Source organism: Phascolarctos cinereus, unplaced genomic scaffold (assembly GCF_003287225.1).
Source record: "Phascolarctos cinereus isolate Bilbo 61053 unplaced genomic scaffold, phaCin_HiC Scaffold_5;HRSCAF=322, whole genome shotgun sequence".
Taxonomy (NCBI): Eukaryota; Metazoa; Chordata; class Mammalia; order Diprotodontia; family Phascolarctidae; genus Phascolarctos; species Phascolarctos cinereus.
Window position 1 is genome coordinate 129985685 of NW_027555958.1, and position 18297 is coordinate 130003981.

The 18297-nt window shown below is 37.2% G+C and overlaps 1 protein-coding gene across 1 annotated transcript in view; it reads left to right on the forward strand.

Moving 5' to 3' along the window:
* Nucleotides 1-18292, forward strand: part of MTCL3 (MTCL family member 3) — a 75443-nt gene extending 57151 nt beyond the window's left edge. The window contains exons 9-10 of the mRNA XM_020987004.2: nucleotides 6650-6735; nucleotides 18111-18292. The gene's annotated coding sequence lies outside the window, so the exon portion shown is untranslated. The remainder of the gene's footprint in view (nucleotides 1-6649; nucleotides 6736-18110) is intronic.
* Nucleotides 18293-18297: the final 5 nt, after the last annotated feature.

Sequence of the window (18297 nt, forward strand, 5' to 3'; positions counted from 1 at the left end):
TCGTAACTATTTCTTCAGTGATGTCCTATTTCAATTCCTCATTGGTGCACGGAGGTGGCTCATGTATTCTCAAAGACTGTGCCAGGAGATATCAAGTAGTAGTCTAGGCCCAGTAACAGACAGCTAGTTTGGTTCTTAGATGGCCTTTATACAAAGCATTGTTAGCATATAACTAGAAGACCGGCTTCCAAGGAATTAATTTTTTTCAGTTACAGCAACTCATGAAGGCTAAGATAGAAGGGTGTCAGCATACCCACACCAAATAAAATCACAGATCCTTGAAGTATGTGAAGGTATGAAGGGGTGTGGTGTGTGTGTGTGTAATTATTACCTTCCTATTAAACTGATAAGAAAGTTGAGGCAATTTAGAAATCAGAAGGCATCTTAAGAGCTCATCTCATACAATCCTTTATCACTTTATAGATAAGGTACCCAAAGCCCAGAGAGGTTAGAATAGCTTGCAAAAAGTCACACAGTTAGTTAATGGAAGATGTGGGATGAGAATCTGGGTCTCCTGACTCTCTTTCCAGTGATCTTTTCACTCCACCATAGCTGCCTTATTTTTGGTGGATTCGAACTGCAAAGCTCATCCATACTGTTTCATGGTCTTATTGTCTTTCTTTAAATTAGAAACTGACAAGTGACATTAAGCTGGCAGTTGGGAGCCCTAGGTCCTAATCTGAGATTTGCTACCAACTTTGACTAAGTGAACTTAAGCTTTCTGAGCATCAGCTTCCTCACATAAAAGAAAAAAATAGAAGGTTGATTGGGGGAGTCATGTTAGAGATCTTTAAAGTCCATTCGAGTTAGGAAATTCAGTAATCCTATGGATTTTTGGTGCTGTCCCTCATGCTCCTCCCACTCTTTGCAAACTCTTTGACTTTCCCCAGTGGTGACAGCTTTCTGTAACTAAAGGACCTTTTCTTCGATTTTTGGTTTAGTATATGCCATGACAGCATCTTTGGCTTTTAGACTAAATAGAAAAACAGTAAAGGCAGTGAGGTGTGGTGGACAGAGCTGGTCTGAGAGTCACAAAGACTTGGGTTCAAATCCTGTCTCTGATATATACTGACTATAGGACCCTCTTGCAAGTCATTTAGCCTGTAAGAGCCCCAGGCAACTTTAAAAGACTACAGTTAGCCAAGTAGGTGCCCAACCTGCTTTGGTAGAGGTGGTTTCCTCACCTGGGAGTTCCCTATAACAATAAAATCAGATCTGTTTCCCCCCAAAAAAAGTCTATCATGGCTAATAAAAATCATAATCTTCCTTAAGTCCTAGAAAAACAGTTCTAGTAAATTTAGTGATTTGATTAAGAGGTACAAACATGTCCTAAGCTATCCTTACACAAGTGTAGTATTTTTCCATTGGAATTTGAGCCTTTCTGACACCTGCTTTAAAATGTTAAATAGCAATGAAAAGGTCAGAATACCATTATAGGACTGTATTATCCTCACTTCATAACATCATCTTCCATTTTATTTATATTTCTGTAAGAACTCCAAGCGCTAGTCTTAAGATGTTCTTGTTTTTCCTAGAAGGGTTTAAAAATACACTGAGAAACTATTTGCCCTAAGAGCCTTGTCACCTCAAGGGGCTCCTTTGTCTCTCCTCATGTGAAAATGGTAGCACAAGGAGCCTAACTTACATATGAGGAGGGATTTTCCAGCATCAAGGGTTATTAAACATTTGAATTAGGGGTAATGGGCACTGTGGAATCTCTTTCTTTGGACATCTTTAGAAATAGAGCTAATTGTCATTTGCCTGGAATGGTTTAAATATGGCCTTGCATGACTCACTAGAGATGGACCTGAGGACCTGCTAAGGTCCCATCAGAGCTAGTGATGCTATCTATACACAGTTTCTGAGTCTCACGCCTTGACACAAAGCACCTGTGTTCAGCATTCATTAAGTATCCACTGCTAGGTGGTGCAGTGGATAGAGCACTGGCCCTAAAGTCAGGAGGACCTGAATTCAAATCTGGTCTCAGGCCAAACACTTGACACTTACTAGCTGTGTGAACCTGGGCAAGTCACTTAACCTCAATTGCCTAAAAATAATAATTAAAAAAAAAGATAAGTATTCATTGAAACTTGTTTTAAAATGGAAAAGGAAAAGATTCCTCCTTAGGTTTGACTGCTATGAATCACTTCTTATGCAACACAGCCAAGGCTGGAAGGATTTAGAAAACAACCTTTATTAAGTTTGATATACAAATAATACAGCAAACCCCCCAGACCAAGAGCGACTCTGTAGTGTGAGTGGGCATGATGTTATCAGTTAACTTGGTTTAAATTGCCCTCAATTTAATTCAATTCAACAAACAATTATTAGCCTGCTAGACAATATTTGCATGTTGTCTCCCCCATTAAACTGTGACTTCCTTGAGACCAAGGACTATTTTTTGTTTTGTTTTATTGTTTTGTCTTCCTTTGAATCTTCAGGGCTTAACACAGTACCTAGAATATAGTAAGTGCTTAATAGATATTTATTGACTGACTGATTGTATGAGATCCTCTGCTAGGTACTGAAGATACAAAGATAGAGATGACATAATCTTTACTGTCAAAATCATACTGTCTAGTAATATTGTCTAGTCTAGTCTAGTAGGGTATTAGATATCAAATGTTATTGAACGAGATATTTTATCAAATAAGATGACATATAAAGTGCTTTGCCAACCTTAAAATACTATATAAATGCTAGCTGTTTTTATTAGATATAGAAAAAAGTACTATACTATTTTTTTTTTTTTGCTTTTTGGTGAGGCAGTTGGGGTTAAGTGACTTTCAGGGTCACACAGCTACTAAGTGTCAAGTGTCTAAGGCCGGATTTGAACTCAAGCCCGCCTGACTCCAGGGCCAGTGCTCTATCCACCTAACTGCTCCCAGTACTATACTGTTTAGAAAATGATTCCATTCTTAGCAGATATCAAGCATGGTACCATTAGAGATTTGAGGAGGGATTTTGCCTTTTAACTGGTGAAATTTGAGGGACATTCATAGAGAATTTGGTACCTAAGCTGGATCTCAAAAGACAACAAGGATTTTAATCAGTGTAAATCTCTGGGAGAGGGGTCCTGTCCAGGTGTGTGAAAATTTATGAAAGTTCAAGAAAAGATTAATGACCAACAAGGAGTACAGTCTAGTTGGAGTGCAGGCTGCATGAAAGAGAGGACCATAAAATAACTGGAAGAATAGTCCAGAGCCAGATTGTGGACAACTTTGAATGCCAGGTTGAGTTTATATTTTATTCAGAAACCAATAGAAAGCAACTGTTGGCTTTTTAAGCTAGTGAATGGAATGATCAAGTCAATGAATTAAGAAGACTACCATGGTAACAGTGTGAAGGATGGCTTGAAAAAGAGATTGGAGGTAAAAAAAAAAACAGTTAGGAGACTCATAATAGATATTCAAAAAGGTATTGAGAAGGGTAAAAAGGAAGAGATGTTTCCAAGGTAGAAATCATAGAGCTTGACAATGGATTGGATGTAATCTGAGTTAGTCAAAACTGACCCTTAGGTTTCAGATCTGTGTGGTGAGCAGAATGGTGGTATCATCACTAGAAATAGAAATGTTAAGAGGAAAATGATATCTAGAAATGGTGAGTTCAGTTTGGGATATACTGTAGGATTTAGGTGGGGATGTCCAGTAGACAATTGGAAATGGAGATTCAGGGGACAAAAATGGAACTAGTGACAGAGATATTAGAGGAGTCATCTACGTAGGTGAATATTCGAATTCATGATAGTGGATAAGAAAACTGAAGGTAGGAGAGAAGAGAGGGCCAAGGGCAGAGCTCTGAAGAGTAGGCATGTTCACTAGCGACTACATACCTCTATAATCTTGCTGTCTACATATTGAAAGCTTTTCCTACCATAACGTATTACTTGACCTCTAATCCAGTTACTTCGTCTCTTGGAAGTAGTGCTCATCTATAAACAGACCAAGCCACAGAGATTACTCAAGAAGAATCTTTTACAGGACCCATTTACATTTCTGCCATGAGAAATATATCAAGAACCAAACAGGGCCAAAACTCAGATTCTCGTAGCCTAATCTTTAAGTATTAATAGAATTTTCTTACTCATTTATGAGTAGCCAGTTAAAGAAGACACTTTCTTTGGCCTGATGTACATGAGTGGGAACAAATCTATTCAAACTACAAAAGACCACAGATTTAGAGTTGAAAGAACTGTAGAGGTCATGCAGTCCAACCCCCTCATTTTAAAGAGGAAATTAAGGCCCAAGGAAGTAAAAGTGGATTGCTTAAGTCTGCCCTGATAATAAGTAACAGAACCAGTATTGAAATCCAAAGTCTTTTTGATCCAGATCTACCATACTACTTTATTATTATTTTTATTACATAGGACTGAACCTGTGATTTCAGTGATATACCAATTCAGGTCAGTGCTTTTTCTGCAACTCATTGTCTTAAAAGGTTGTGTAGAGCACTGAGAAGGTAAGTGACTTGCACAGGTCACACAGTCAGTATGTGTAAGAGGCAGAACTTGAACATAGGTAGTAGCAGTAGTAGTAGTTGTCATCGTCATAGTAGTAGTAGTAATAGTAGTAGTAGCAGTAATAACAATAACAATTATAATACTTTACCAATATTCTCTTTGGTACATATTTTGGTACATTTATTTAACAGAAGTCATTATATATTTATAACCAAAAGATGCGAACTTTAAACACAGACCAATTACATATTTATCTACAATATACAAAGCATTCATAGCATTTATTACCCAAAACAAATGTATTAACATTTGCATATATACATGGTATATACATATGTGTGTGTGTATGTGTGTGTGTGTGTGTGTGTGTGTGTGTGTGTGTGTGTGTATACAGAGAGAGAGAGACAGAGAGAGGAACAAAAGTCTTGTGCCAAAAAATTGCAGGGGGTATAAAATGTACCTAATAGTAAAAAATAGTGATAAATAAATAATAACTATGTTCACATAGTACCTCACATGTAGTCTAGTTCATCTGATCCTCACAATCATAACACATCAGAGCCATTATTATGTAAGTTTTACAGATGATGAAACTGACTTACCCGGACTCATGCAGCTATTGAGTATCTGAAGAGGAATTCAAAACTAGGTCTTCCTGAATCCCAAGTCCAACATTCTATGAATACATCACTACTGACCACTGCTGGCACCTGAAAACATTTGCGATCACTTGTGGGCTTTACACACTGTGTCTTATGTTGCTTAAGTCCTGGTTTCAGTTGGCAAGATTTATAAAGTTGTTTTATTGCTAAATTTGAGCTAGAAATCTACTGAAGAGTTTATCAAAATGGAGTGAACATTTCACAGGGTAGATCTTATTATGACAGTGAGGAATGTATTTTTTGTTGTTCAGTCATGTCCAACTCTTTGTGACCCCATTTAGGATTTTCTTGGCAAAGATACTGGAGTAGTTTGCTATTTCCTTCTCCATCTCATTTCACAGGTGAGGAAACTGAGGCAAACAACATTAAGTAATTTGCACCCAGGGTCACACAGCTAGTAAGTGTCTAAGGCCAGATTTGAACTCAGGATGATGACTTCAGGCCAGCATTCTACCCACTTCCCCACCTAGCTGCCCTTCTGCTGCATTACTCCTTCCTACAATGTGTATCTTCAATGGCAGACATGGACAGAAAGAGCTGTTATTCTTTGAGACTTAGCTTAGTGTAATACAGAGTGCATAAGACTCAGAGTTAGGAAGACCTGAATTCAAATTCCACCTTGGACTTTTCTGAGCTATATGACCCAATGCAAGTGACAATTTCTATGAACCTCAGTCTCCTGAAGTGAAAAATTGTTACCTCACAGGATTATGGTGAGGATTAACTGAGACAATATAGGTAATGTGCTTTGTAAAACTTAAAGCATTATATAGTAGTAGCATTACAAAAAAGAATTACTACCTTGGAAAATGGCTGTAGGGAAGTATGAAGAGAAACATGTCATACATCTTCTGAGCAGAAACACATTTTCCAAGTCGTATTTTATATTAAATAAATTGGGCATTGCTAGGTTTTTAATCCTAGAGTATGAGCAATCTAGAGTTGGAAAGAACAGTATGTCCCCCCCTCCAACACATACCCCCCTTTGAAATCTACTAAGTAAGTAGTGAATATCTATCTGTTTTGGTGTATCAGGACCTAGCCACACAACTTCAGATGACACTGAAATATGTACATTGAGATTGCATGTAGGGTAGTTTAAAAAAAAAATAAGATCTTGAAAACAAGAGTTAAATTTCCCTAACAAAAGAGATCTAAAATGGGCCATTGTCATCCGTTTGATATTAACATCAGCTCTTTTGGCAAGTTTGAAAATACTGGGCTATGCTATAAAGCTAAAAATGTCCTGGACCTAAAGTTGTTTACACAAAATATGAACAGATCTAAAGTTACAGAGCTGGGGTTGGAAGAGGTGGCTTGAAGGCCATCCTCCCCACAGCTGACGTCACACCACTCCCAGCTGCTGGTCTGACGCTGAGCTGAACTGTGGGGTTTTTTTTCACTCTAAAAGTAGTGAAGGTTTCAAAGAGGCTTACTAGTGTTGCTATGCTGAATTATTGCTCCTGCTTTGGCGTCTCCTAAAGGAGTGAACTTCACAGAGCTGGAATTTTTTTTTCTATTCTTATAGCTATACATTCCACTTGTTTTTCACTGCTAAATTTACCAATGGATTGACAGAACTTTAAAAGGATTTCCTCCCTGCAAAAAAAAAAGGTATGTTTTATTTCTGGAAGCCTAAAAGTGAGCATCTAATTGTTATAAACTAGAGAGGGAATGATATGTTTTAAAACGTTGAAACTGCTGGAGCTCAGGATTATTTAAACATCTGTCTCTGCCCGTGTCTGTGCCTGAAAACAATGAGGTATGTTGTAACGGATTGCACTGAGTTCCAACAGGGAAAAAAACCCTTCAGCTACTTAGACGGTGTCTTTAGATTTTGATTTTTTTTTTCCGATGAGAAAATGCTGACAATGCCATCAAGTAGTCTGGTTTCTACTTTTGTTTGACGGTGTTTTCAGAAAGGAGATTTGGGGAGGCTTAATTTTTCAAAATGTACAGTTCACAAAATGCTCAGTCTCAAGTTTTTAGAGGTAAACAACCTCCCTTTCATCCAAGCTTATCATTTTTTTTTTGTTGAACTTTAAGTATACTTATCAAATTTGGGGAGAACTTCATCTCCTAACAGGTTAATGTCTTGAAAGAAGGAAAAAAAAATCACTATATCCTCTGACATAAAGGCAAATTAATTTTAGATACCTGCATCTTTATGTCAAAGGTTTATTTTAAAACCAATTACTTTATTATTATTTCTTGAAAGAGAGGCAGCATAATGTCATATCTAGAGAGATGGGCTCTCAGTCAGGAAAACCTGTGTTCAAGTCTTGCCTCTGATACATACTAGCTCTGTGACCCTGCACAGGGCCTTCCAAGGCCCAGAAAGCTCTATAAGTTTTAAATTGCAGAAAAGATGCTCATGTACATGAGTAGACTACTTGAGGGGTGTGTGTGTGTGTGTGTGTGTGTGTGTGTGTGTGTGAGAGAGAGAGAGAGAGAGAGAGAGAGAGAGAGAGATAGTGTCCTTTTGAGAGAGCCAAGCTACTGTTGAAGTCTACATCTAACTCTTGATAATGCTGATAGATTCAAATATAATAAATTAAATAAACCTGGGCAGCTAGGTGGCACAGCGGATAGAGCACTGGCCCTGGAATCAGAATGACCTGAGTTCAAATCTGGCCTCATATACATAATACTCACTAGCTGTGTGACTCTGGGCAAGTCACTTAACCCCAATTGCCTCACCAAAAAAATTAATAAGCCTACCCTAGATAAACCTTAGGGCAGCTAGGTGGTGCCAGGCCTGGAGTCAAGAAGACTGAGTTCAAATTCAGTGTCTGAACACTCGCTAGTTGTATGAACCTGGGGAAGTCATTTAATCCTATTTGCCTCAGTTTCCTCATCTGTAAAATGAGCAAGAGAAGGAAATGGCAAACCATTCCAGTGTCTTTGTCAAGAAAACCCCAAATGGGGTCAGATAGAGTTGGATATGACTGAAATGAGTGAACAACAACAAAAACCCAAGGACCAAAGCAGATTTTGGATAAGAGTTATGAAGGGTGAAAAGGCAGCAGAATTTTAAAGAGAAGGCAAAGCAAAGATGGAGCATCCCTTTCATCGGAGGGGCATGGTTTTGGCTAGCATTGGCAATAATTTTCTGTGGTAACTCCCATGGTATCATGTCATGCTGGTCTGGAAGGTTATCAAAAATGGCTTCCTGAGGTTAAGGATTCTGACTTTCATGTAAGGCTGGATAGCACCTCAGAGGATATCTAGTCGGATTCCCTCATTTTACAGATAAGAGATCTGAGGCCCATGCAGGTTATGTTACTTGCCTAGGAACATACAGACATAGATTTTCAGCTATTCTAATCTAAACCTCTAATTTTTGCATATGAAGAATTTGAGGTAGGATTTGAACCTAGGCCTTCTGACTCCAGAGTCAGTCTTCTTTCCATTATAGCCTCATTCTATCTTTGTATCCCCAGAACCTAGCTCAGTACCTTACACACATTAAGTACTTATCACAGAATCAAGGGCAGTTAGGTGGCACAGTGGATAGAGTGTCTGGTCAGGTGTCAGGAAGACTCATCTTCATGAGTTCAAATCCAGCCTCAGACACCTACTAGCTCTGTGACCTTGGGCAAGTCACTTAATTCTTTGCCTTAGTTTTCTCATCTGTAAAAAGTGAGCTGGAGGAAATGGCAAACCACTCTAGTGTCTTTGCCAGCAAAACCCCAAATAGAGTCACAGAGAGATGGATGTGACTGAAAAATGATTTGACAAACAGAATCATAGATTCTAAGGCTGGAAGGAGCCTCAAAAGCCATCTAGTTGTCATTTCTACAGGTGAAGAAACTGAAATCAGCAATGTTGTCAGTAGCCCACAATCAGCTAGGTAGTTGCCAGAGCTGAGATTTGAACCCAGAACTTCTAATTTCAGATCTTTCTACTGCTGTGCTGCCTTTCTTGTTTGTTGAATTTCTTGGTTAATTGTCTAGAAGCACCAGTTCTCTCACAGCTCTTAGAGCTATAAGAGAAAATTAGGAGTGATAGAATCACTCAGCTCTCCTGTTACTTTCTGATTGTTCTCATCAGGACATTTTGATCCAGTCTCCAGATCTGAATGGAGTGAAATGGGACAGTTAGAACAACCCAGAAAATAGATCTTAGAAATCTTCCCTTTCTCCCACACAGATACCAAAGTCTGTAGGAGAGGAGGCAGCAGAGAAGCCTGTAGGAGCTGGGAACAGAATGGACTTTTATAGTTGCTTCAATATTATTAGTAAATGGTGACTTCAGTCAAAGGTTACATTTTTTTTTATCATGCCTCCTACTATGACATGTATCTCACTGTTTTATTGCAAAGTTCTCTTCATATAAAAGTGTTCTTAGTTTGATAATATTTATATCTTCTTTATAATAAGGCAGTGATTATTATAGCCTAATATTATATAGGATTGTCTATGTTAATTTAAAGTAAGAGGGAGCTTGCCTCTAAATATTTATTCTGCATTCTCTACCACTGGGACATTTAAGGCTGATGAGAGAGAATGATTAAGGATGGAAGAGCTTATGCACAATTGGACTTCTTTGAAAACATGCAATTAAGTAAAGGCCAAAATTAAAAACTGCATTTCAGAGAAGCAAGTTATTATCCCAGGTTATTGCCTTTACCTAATAGAAGTATAATGGCTTCTTTGTTAAATTATATCAAGAGGGGAATCAACTTTTACCCTCCACACAGGGTCATAAAGATGTGGGAGATCTGAGAGAGATTCAAGGATCAGAGAAGAAAATTTGAGGGAAGACAGAGAGGCATCTAGGAACCTGGCAGTGAGTGGCGATGGATCTGAAAAATCACCTGGGGAATAGGGATCAGCTGGAAAATTTGGAGATGAGGGCAAGATGAGAGACAATCAGGAGGTTGAGGACATAAAATGAGTATAAGGATGTCTGGGAAGGGGCAGGTAAAGGGCTGAGAAAAAGAGAACGGTGAGGAACCCAGAAGAAGGAGCTGGACAAAGAACCACTGTGCTGTTCAACTCTAGGCCCTATATTCCCAACACAGATAGTTGGAGTTCTTGATGACACCCCATCATCTGTCTTCAATCTTTCAAGATTCATTTCCTCCTTACACTCAGCAGCTCTCTTCATCATCCTCCATTGTTCCTTTCTCCTCTTCCTTCATTTAATGATTTAAAATGGATCCAAAGCAAAGATAAGGGGCTTCAAGTGTCTGCCCAAATTCTGACATAAAGAGAACTACAGATCTGTGGTCTGTTGGAAATTATATGCCAGTGCTTGTTTTTGATCTCCAAGCGTCACATTCCTGGCACTAAGCAAGAGCTTTGGCCCCAGAGAAGTGCAAATTCTGCCCACTGGCTTTCTTCCACATTAAGTGAGGAGTTTGGCTTTTCTCAAGTAAGTACAGAATTAGATTTTCCTTTAGGAAAGTCACTTGGCTAAGGGGAAAACCATTTCTTGGGACAATCCTAATTTATTATTCCTATAGATATTCTTTAGATGGGTGAAAACAGAAGGGGTTTGCCTGAATTTATACTCTAGTTTGGAATAGATTCAGAAAGAGCTAAGAAAAAAACAGAAAAGATGAAACCTCTGAAGTTAAAATATTCAAAATGTAAGTGTCAGACAAGCTAGGAAGGGCCCTATTCTCCAGGGGAAAAAAGATTCTTCAAAATTATTGGTGTGTAAATTATTCCAAAAATTCTCCAATGTTACTGATTTGCCTGGTAGGACCAGGCAGAAGCTCTTTTTCTTTACTTCTTTTCCCTAAGACCTGAAACTGTTACACTATCTTTTTATAGTTTCCTTGATTAAATATGTCCTTGTAGATAAGCCATCCTCCCTTTTTTCTTCTCTAATGTAAATGATACACAAAATATCTCAAGACTTTGGAATTCTAATTCAAGGTCTTCTGTTCAGCAAGTCATTTTCTCCACAGTTAACTATATACAACTTTTAAGCCAGTTTATGAGAAACAGCACCTGCCTGCATTGCCCATGCCTAAAAATAACTGGCTGTCCCTAGGGCAAATTAGGTGAGTAGGATAGGCAAAAATATAATTAAAGAAAATTCAATTCAATACACATTTATTAAGTGCTTACTATGTTCAGTATACTGCTAGACAATGAGGGGTATAAGTACAAAAAGTAATCATCCCTGTCTTCAAAAAACTTTCATTTTATTAGAGAAATATAGCATATGTACTCAAAATGTATCTGTAATGTCATCAATATAGGTATTCTCTTCAGTAATAGAGATTGAAACCCATCAATGCCTGTTCATCCTGTGAAAATCTTGTCCATCTATATTGTCCTATAACTTTGCCGCAGGAATTTCACCCAATATGTTGGTGTTCTTCTCTGAGTTCTCTTGAATTGTGGGGATACCAAAGGACCTAGATTATCCACCAATGTTATCCTTCGCTCTTGTCACATGACCATCATATCTACTTTTTCAACCACATATTTCTCTTACGACATCATTTACTCTGGCTTCTCCTTTGTAATTCCTTGTTTATTGGGTGCTGTAACCTGTTAATGTCCACCAAGTGCCTTCTCATTGCCTTTTTAAATTATCTTTAAAATATTTTATTTTTCCTCAATTACATATAAAAACAATTTTTAACATTCATTTTTTAAAAATTTTGAGTTCCAAATTCTTTCCCAACCTACGCTCCCCTCTCATTGAGAAGGCAAGCAATTTGACATAGGTCATACATGTGGAATCATGCAAAACATATTTCATGTTGTAAAGCATGAATATATGAATATAGCATGTTGTAAAAGAAAACAGAGACAAAAAAACCCAAGAAAAATAAAGAAAGTAAAAAACAGTTTGCTTCACTCTGCATTCAGACTCCATCAGTTCCTTCTCTGGAAGTGGATAGCATTTTTCATAATAAATCCTTTGTAATTGTCTTGGGTCTTTGTATTGCTGAGAATAATTAAGTTATTCAAAACTAATCATCATACAATATTGCTGTTACTGCATACAATGTTCTCCTGGTTCTGCTCACTTCACATTCCATCAGTTCATATAAAGTCTTTCTGGATTTTTTCTGAAAGCAACCTGCTGGTCATATCTTATAGTACAATAGTATTCTATTTCAATCATATACCACAACTTATTCAGCCATTCCACAATTGATGTGCATCCCCTCAATTTCAAATTCTTTGCCACCACAAAAAGAGCTGCTAGCAATAATTTTGTACATACAGGACCTTTTAATTTTTAAAAAATCTCTTTGGTGTCAAGATCTAGTAGTGGTATTGTTGGGTCAAAAGATATGCATGGTTTTATAGTTTTTTGGGCATAGTTTGAAATTGCTTTCCACAGTGGTTGAAGTCAGTTTACACATCAATGGTGCTTTAGTGTCCCAATTTTCCCACATCCCCTCTAATGTTTGTCATTTTCCCTTTCTGTTGAATTAGCCAATCTGATAGGTGTGAGGTGGTAGCTTAGAATTGTTTTAATTTGCATTTTTCTAGTCAATAGTGATTTAGAGCATTTTTTCACATGATTATTTCTCTCTCTCTTTTCATCCTGTTCCTCCTCAAAAGTGTTTTACTTCTTAGTGTCACCTCCCTCAAGCTACTCTCGTTTCTATTAACATCCCTACCTTCTCTCATACCTTTCTCTTCCTCCTTCTCTGTAGGGTAAGATAGATTTCCCCTCCCTTTTTTTCTCAGTGGATCCCTCTTTTTCATTCCCTAATTTTGTATTTTTTAGATATCATCCCATTGTAGTTTACTCACACCCATGTTCTTTGTCTAGGTATATTGCTTCTAACTGCCTTAATAACGATAAAGCTCTTAGAAGTTACAAGCATCATCTTCCCATGTAGGAACATAAATGGTTTAACCTTGTTGAATCCCTTATGATTTCTCTTTCCTGATTACCTTTTTTGCTTCTCTTGAGTCTTGTATCTGAAATTCAAATTTTTTATTAACTCTGGTCTTTTCATGAAGAATGCTTGAAAGTACTCTATTTCATTGAATATCCATTTTCCCCTTGAAGGATTATATTATGCTTCTGATAGGTAAGTTATTCTTCATTGTAATCCTAGTTCCTTTGCCCTCCAGAATATCATATTCCAAGACCTCTGATCTTTTAAAGTGGAAGCTGCTAAATCTTGTGTTATCTTGAATGTGGCTCTACAACTTGTGGATTTTTTCTTTCTGGGTGCTTGCAATATTTTCTTCTTGACCTGGGAACTCTGGAATTTAGCTATAATATTCCTGGGAGTTTTCATTTTGGGATCTCTTTCAAGGAGGTGATTGGCGCATTTTTTCCCTTTCTATTTTACCTTATGGTTCTGGAATATCAAGGCAGTTGTTTTTATTTTTTTTTATAATTTCTTGAAAGATGATGTCTATGCTCTTTTTTTTTGTCATGGCTTTCAGGTAATCCAGTAATTCTTAAATTATCTTTCATCAATCTATTTTCCAGGTCAGTTTTTTTTTTCTCAATGCGATAGTTTACATTGTCTTCTATTTTTCATTCTTTGGGTTTTATTTTATTGTTTTTTGATGCCTCATGTAGTCATTATCTTCTACTTGCCCAATTCTAATTTTTAAGGAATTATTTTCTTCAATGAACTTTTGTACCCTCCTTTCCCATTTGGTCAATTCTACATTTTAAGTAGTTCTTTCCTTCAGTGAATTTTTGTACATCTTTTTCCATTTGACCAGTTCTGCTTTTTAGCCACACTTTTCTCTTCAGTGTATTTTTGTGCCTCTTTTACCATTTGGTCTATTCTGTTTCTTTAAGGTGTTATTTTCTTCAGTGTTTTTTGTGCCTCCTTTACCAAACTGTTGATTCGTTTTTCATGTTTTTCTTGCATCACTCTCATTTCTTTTCCCAATTTTTCCTCTACTTTTCTTATTTTTTTTTAAATCCTTTTTTTGAGCTCTTACAGGAATTCTTTTGCAGCATGAGACCAATTCACATTTTTCTTTGAGGCTTTGGATATAGAAGTTTTGACTTTGTTATACTCTTATGAGTTTGTGTTTTGATCTTCCCTGTCACCATAGTAACTTTTTATGGTCAGGTTCTCTTGTTGTTTGCTCATTTTTTTCCAGCCTATTTGTTAACTTTTAACTTTATGTTAAAGTTGGACTCTGTTCCTGGGGTGGAGGAGGAACAGTCCAAGCATCATGTTTTTTGCTCTGCTTTTTTCAGAGCTAGTTCTGGGAGTCTGTAAGTTTTCAGTTCCTACACGGTGGCATGATCTAAAAAGAGGTGTGATCACTGCTACTCTGGCCTGTGCTCCATTCTATGAGCAACCACAGAACCAACAGTTCTCCCCTAGAACTGTGACCAGGTTCCCTGTACCCCAGTGGCCACACACTCTAGTGTGCTAGTGCTCATCCTCACCCTGGGACTGTGACCTGGAACCATGTATGGGCAATGCAACAGAGTCATGCACCCAATGCTAGTAATCTTCTTCTGTTTACTTGTCTGATTCCCTTGCCATCTGTGGGTTGAGATCTCCAGAAGCCCTCACTGCTGATTCAGTCACCCTTGCTTATTCAGTTGCTCCCAAGAACTGCTACTGGCTTGCTGGGGTATGGATAATATGGGGATGGCCTGCACTGGACTGTGCTCCACTCTCACCCCAATGAGACAGACCTTTCCTGCTGACCTTCTAAGTTGTGTTGGGCTGGAAAATTGTTTCATCTCTTCCTCTCCTTGGTTTTGCCATAATGGAATTCATTTTGAGGCATTATTTTAAATTTGTTTGGAGGAGAATTTGGGAGAGCTCAGGTATATCTTTGCCTTTACTTCATGGTCTTGGCTGTGCCCCTCCTCATTGCCTTTTGAGTGATTGTCAATTTTAGTTCTTCAGAAGTATATAGTGTTCTATGAGTCATAGCTCTGCAGCATTATCAGAAGAATTTTGGCATTAAAAAGATGGGTCTTTATTTCAGGGAGAAGTTATTTGTAGTGTCCACCAAAGACAGAAAGATAGATAATTATACACATGTATGTGAGTGTAGATTTATGTAGATAGATGATAGATGGATAGGTAGATCGATAGATAAACTCTCTAGGTTGTCCTTCCAGCTGCATACCTTAGTATGAACATCAGGGATTCTTTATCTACATGGTTTTTACTGGGTGTATAGTTATGCTAAACTCTTTTAAGTGATTACGGATAGCATATTAAAAACTTTATCTTTCTGTGACTTCATGTAATCAGCATAATATCATTGGAAAATAGCACCAATTGGAGAATCTCACCATCAATAAGGAATCCCTCTTCAATTTATACTTTGTATTGCATATCCTGTTTGACAATATTGAAAATACCTTTATTTAGTATACGCCTCACTGATATTAATCATCATTGGGTACCTCATGTAATTTTGATATATATGGGAGAGACACTTTGTTGAAGGAGTGCCTTGAAGTGACATTTTGTTCTATTAAATAAAATTCTTATTTATAATCAATCAACAATGATTCAGAATATTGGAGAAAAATGGAAATTTGGAGGGTTTTATTAAGTTCTTGTGAAATTCTTTGAGAAATTTCTCTATCTTTTCATCCTCTGTGACATCTGTTGGTGCATAAGCTACAGTTATTTTCGTGGTGTTCACTTCTGCAGATAGTCATCATGATCATGGCAATACCAGATGGCTAAGTTGCCCATGAAATGATTTTTGTGGTTGCCTTTGGATGCTCATTATCCCAAATCCAGCACCTCTTTTATTTAGCTTAAATTGTAAGAATGTGAAGTTGAGATGATTTCATTCCTCTAGTAGTATATCTACTCACTGATCATGTGATAAGTAGCCCACATTTAGAGAACTAGCAGCTAGGCTGATATTTATAGACAGCCATGGTTCTTAGGAAATTACATGCAGATAAGCACATACACAGTAATTTATGAAGGTAGATAGAACTAACTTGGGGCATCATAAAAGGTTAGACCTGAGCCTTAAAGGCTGCTAAGAATTAGAAACAGTGGGCATATGGATGGAATGTGTTTCAGACATGGGAGGCCAATCTGTATAGAGTAGGAGATGGAATACTGAGTTCAAGGAACAGTCTATTTTAATGTATATATAGTAATTACTGAAGAGAAGTCATATAAAATAAGTCTGCAGAAACCGTGGAGAGCTTTAAATGCCACACTAAGTAGTTTCTATTTTAACTTAAAAGAAATATAGAACCACCGAAAATTTTTAATCAGGGAAGTGACATGGTTAGACCTGTGCCCTAAAAGATAATATGGTCAGATATATGGAGAATGAATTGGAGGGGAGAGGTACTAGAAACATGGAGACCAATTAGGCTTATTCTAATAGGTAGAGATGAGGGCCTGAACTAAAGTAGTTGTTATGTGAATAAAGAGAAAGGAATGGAAGCAAATTATGTGGAGACAGAGAACACAAGATGTAGCAAGTGATTAGTTCCGAGAAATCAGAGAGAGGAAGAATAGAGAATGACTCTGAGTTTATGAGCCTGCATGACTGAGATATGGTGGTGCTCTCAACATAAACAGACTGCTAGACTGGGAATTAAGACTTGGTTTTAAATTCCACCCCGACACTTGCTAGCTTTGTGACCATGGGCAAGGCATTTAATCTGTATGAGACTCAGGTAAGCCTCTAAGACTATGTGTATTCAAATCTATGTAAATTGCTGAAGGGATTTCTTGTATCTACTGATGTAATGACATTGGGTTTTCCTAGGCTGACTGAATTCTTATACTTATTTTCACAACTACTTTAAGCAAGGTCACCAAAGGCTAAATTTTGGCTCTTGGTGCCATTGAGTTAAGATATCAGAGGACATTTAGAACATGGTTGAATGTCAAAAGTACTCACTCAAGTCTTTTACAGGAAGGAGCTATATCCAATGTTACAGACTTGACCCATGTCTCAAATAAAAGTTATTGACAAGCAAGTGTCCCAAAGCAGCAACTCCTGCCAAATTAGCCCATTTTGTGCAGTGATATAGGAGCCAGTTCTATCCAGATACAAAAAAAAAAGAACCCACAAAAGGCCCATGACTCATTTAGTTTTACATTTTCCCCAACATCTAGCAAAGTGTGTTGTCAAGATGGGCATTTAATCCAATTTTTTGAATAGGGAAATTGCTAATTGAGAGAGAGAAGTAGAGGCAGAGAACTTAACATGTCTTTATTCTTTAAAACAAAAAAAATTAATATAGTTAAACATAAACATTAATTACTATTGTTCATTATTTAAGAACAATTAGGAGCCTTATGCAGTGTTCTTTAACCTTTATTAATCACTGCTTAGCCCAACACTTGTTTTTCCTAGACTTGAGTAAAATGTTCCCTTAAACCTCTTGAATTGTAACTATCTAGACAGGCCATATCATACAGAATATGGAAGAGAAAGTATGTATGTATAGATTTTATACTGTGGATCTTTAGGTTATTTTAATATTTCAGGTATAATTTAAGTAAAATTATTACTAATTTTTTAAATTGTCATTATTTTAAAATTTTAACCTGGTTGACTTAGAATTTTTGGTTTTTACCTAAAGATCCTTTTAACTTCATACTGACACAGCCTAAGCCTCTGAATATTGGCAGCAATGATGTAGTTTGACTGCAAATGAGTCATAGAGTTGTGTGGGGAGGCTACAGCAAATTAGGAAAACTGATTTAATTACATTATATCCTGCTATAGTCATATGGCCAAGAGCTCAACTTTAGTTTCCTTTAGGCATTTTGACTCTGCTGAACTTAATCATTAGTATTCATGAAAGAATCTCTCTCTAGGAGTTAAGTTGTCACATTTTCAAAACAGCAACATACAAATGCATCACACTCAAGCATTTGGGCTATTTTCCTTAATATAGTTTTTCTGTCTGTCTCAGATAACAAAGCTTTGGGTCTGTTTTCAGACTATTAGTGTCCCTTTCTTCAGCAGATTGCTATCATCTTCTTTTCTTCTTTCCCATCCAATTTTCTTATAGTTTGTTTACTGTTCATTGGTTGTTGACATTATGATAAAATTCATTTCCAGAAAGCAAGAGGCCTTGGAACTGTGTCTTGTTATATTTATACTGTGATCTATTTTAAAAGCTACACACAAAGGCAAGAGAGATTGGTTCAAATAAAGTAATTCCCAGACTCCAAGAATCAGTAAGGAGAAACAAAGGAGAACAAAAAAATTTCAAAAAAACACCTCTTCATTGGCTCTTACTTGGTTG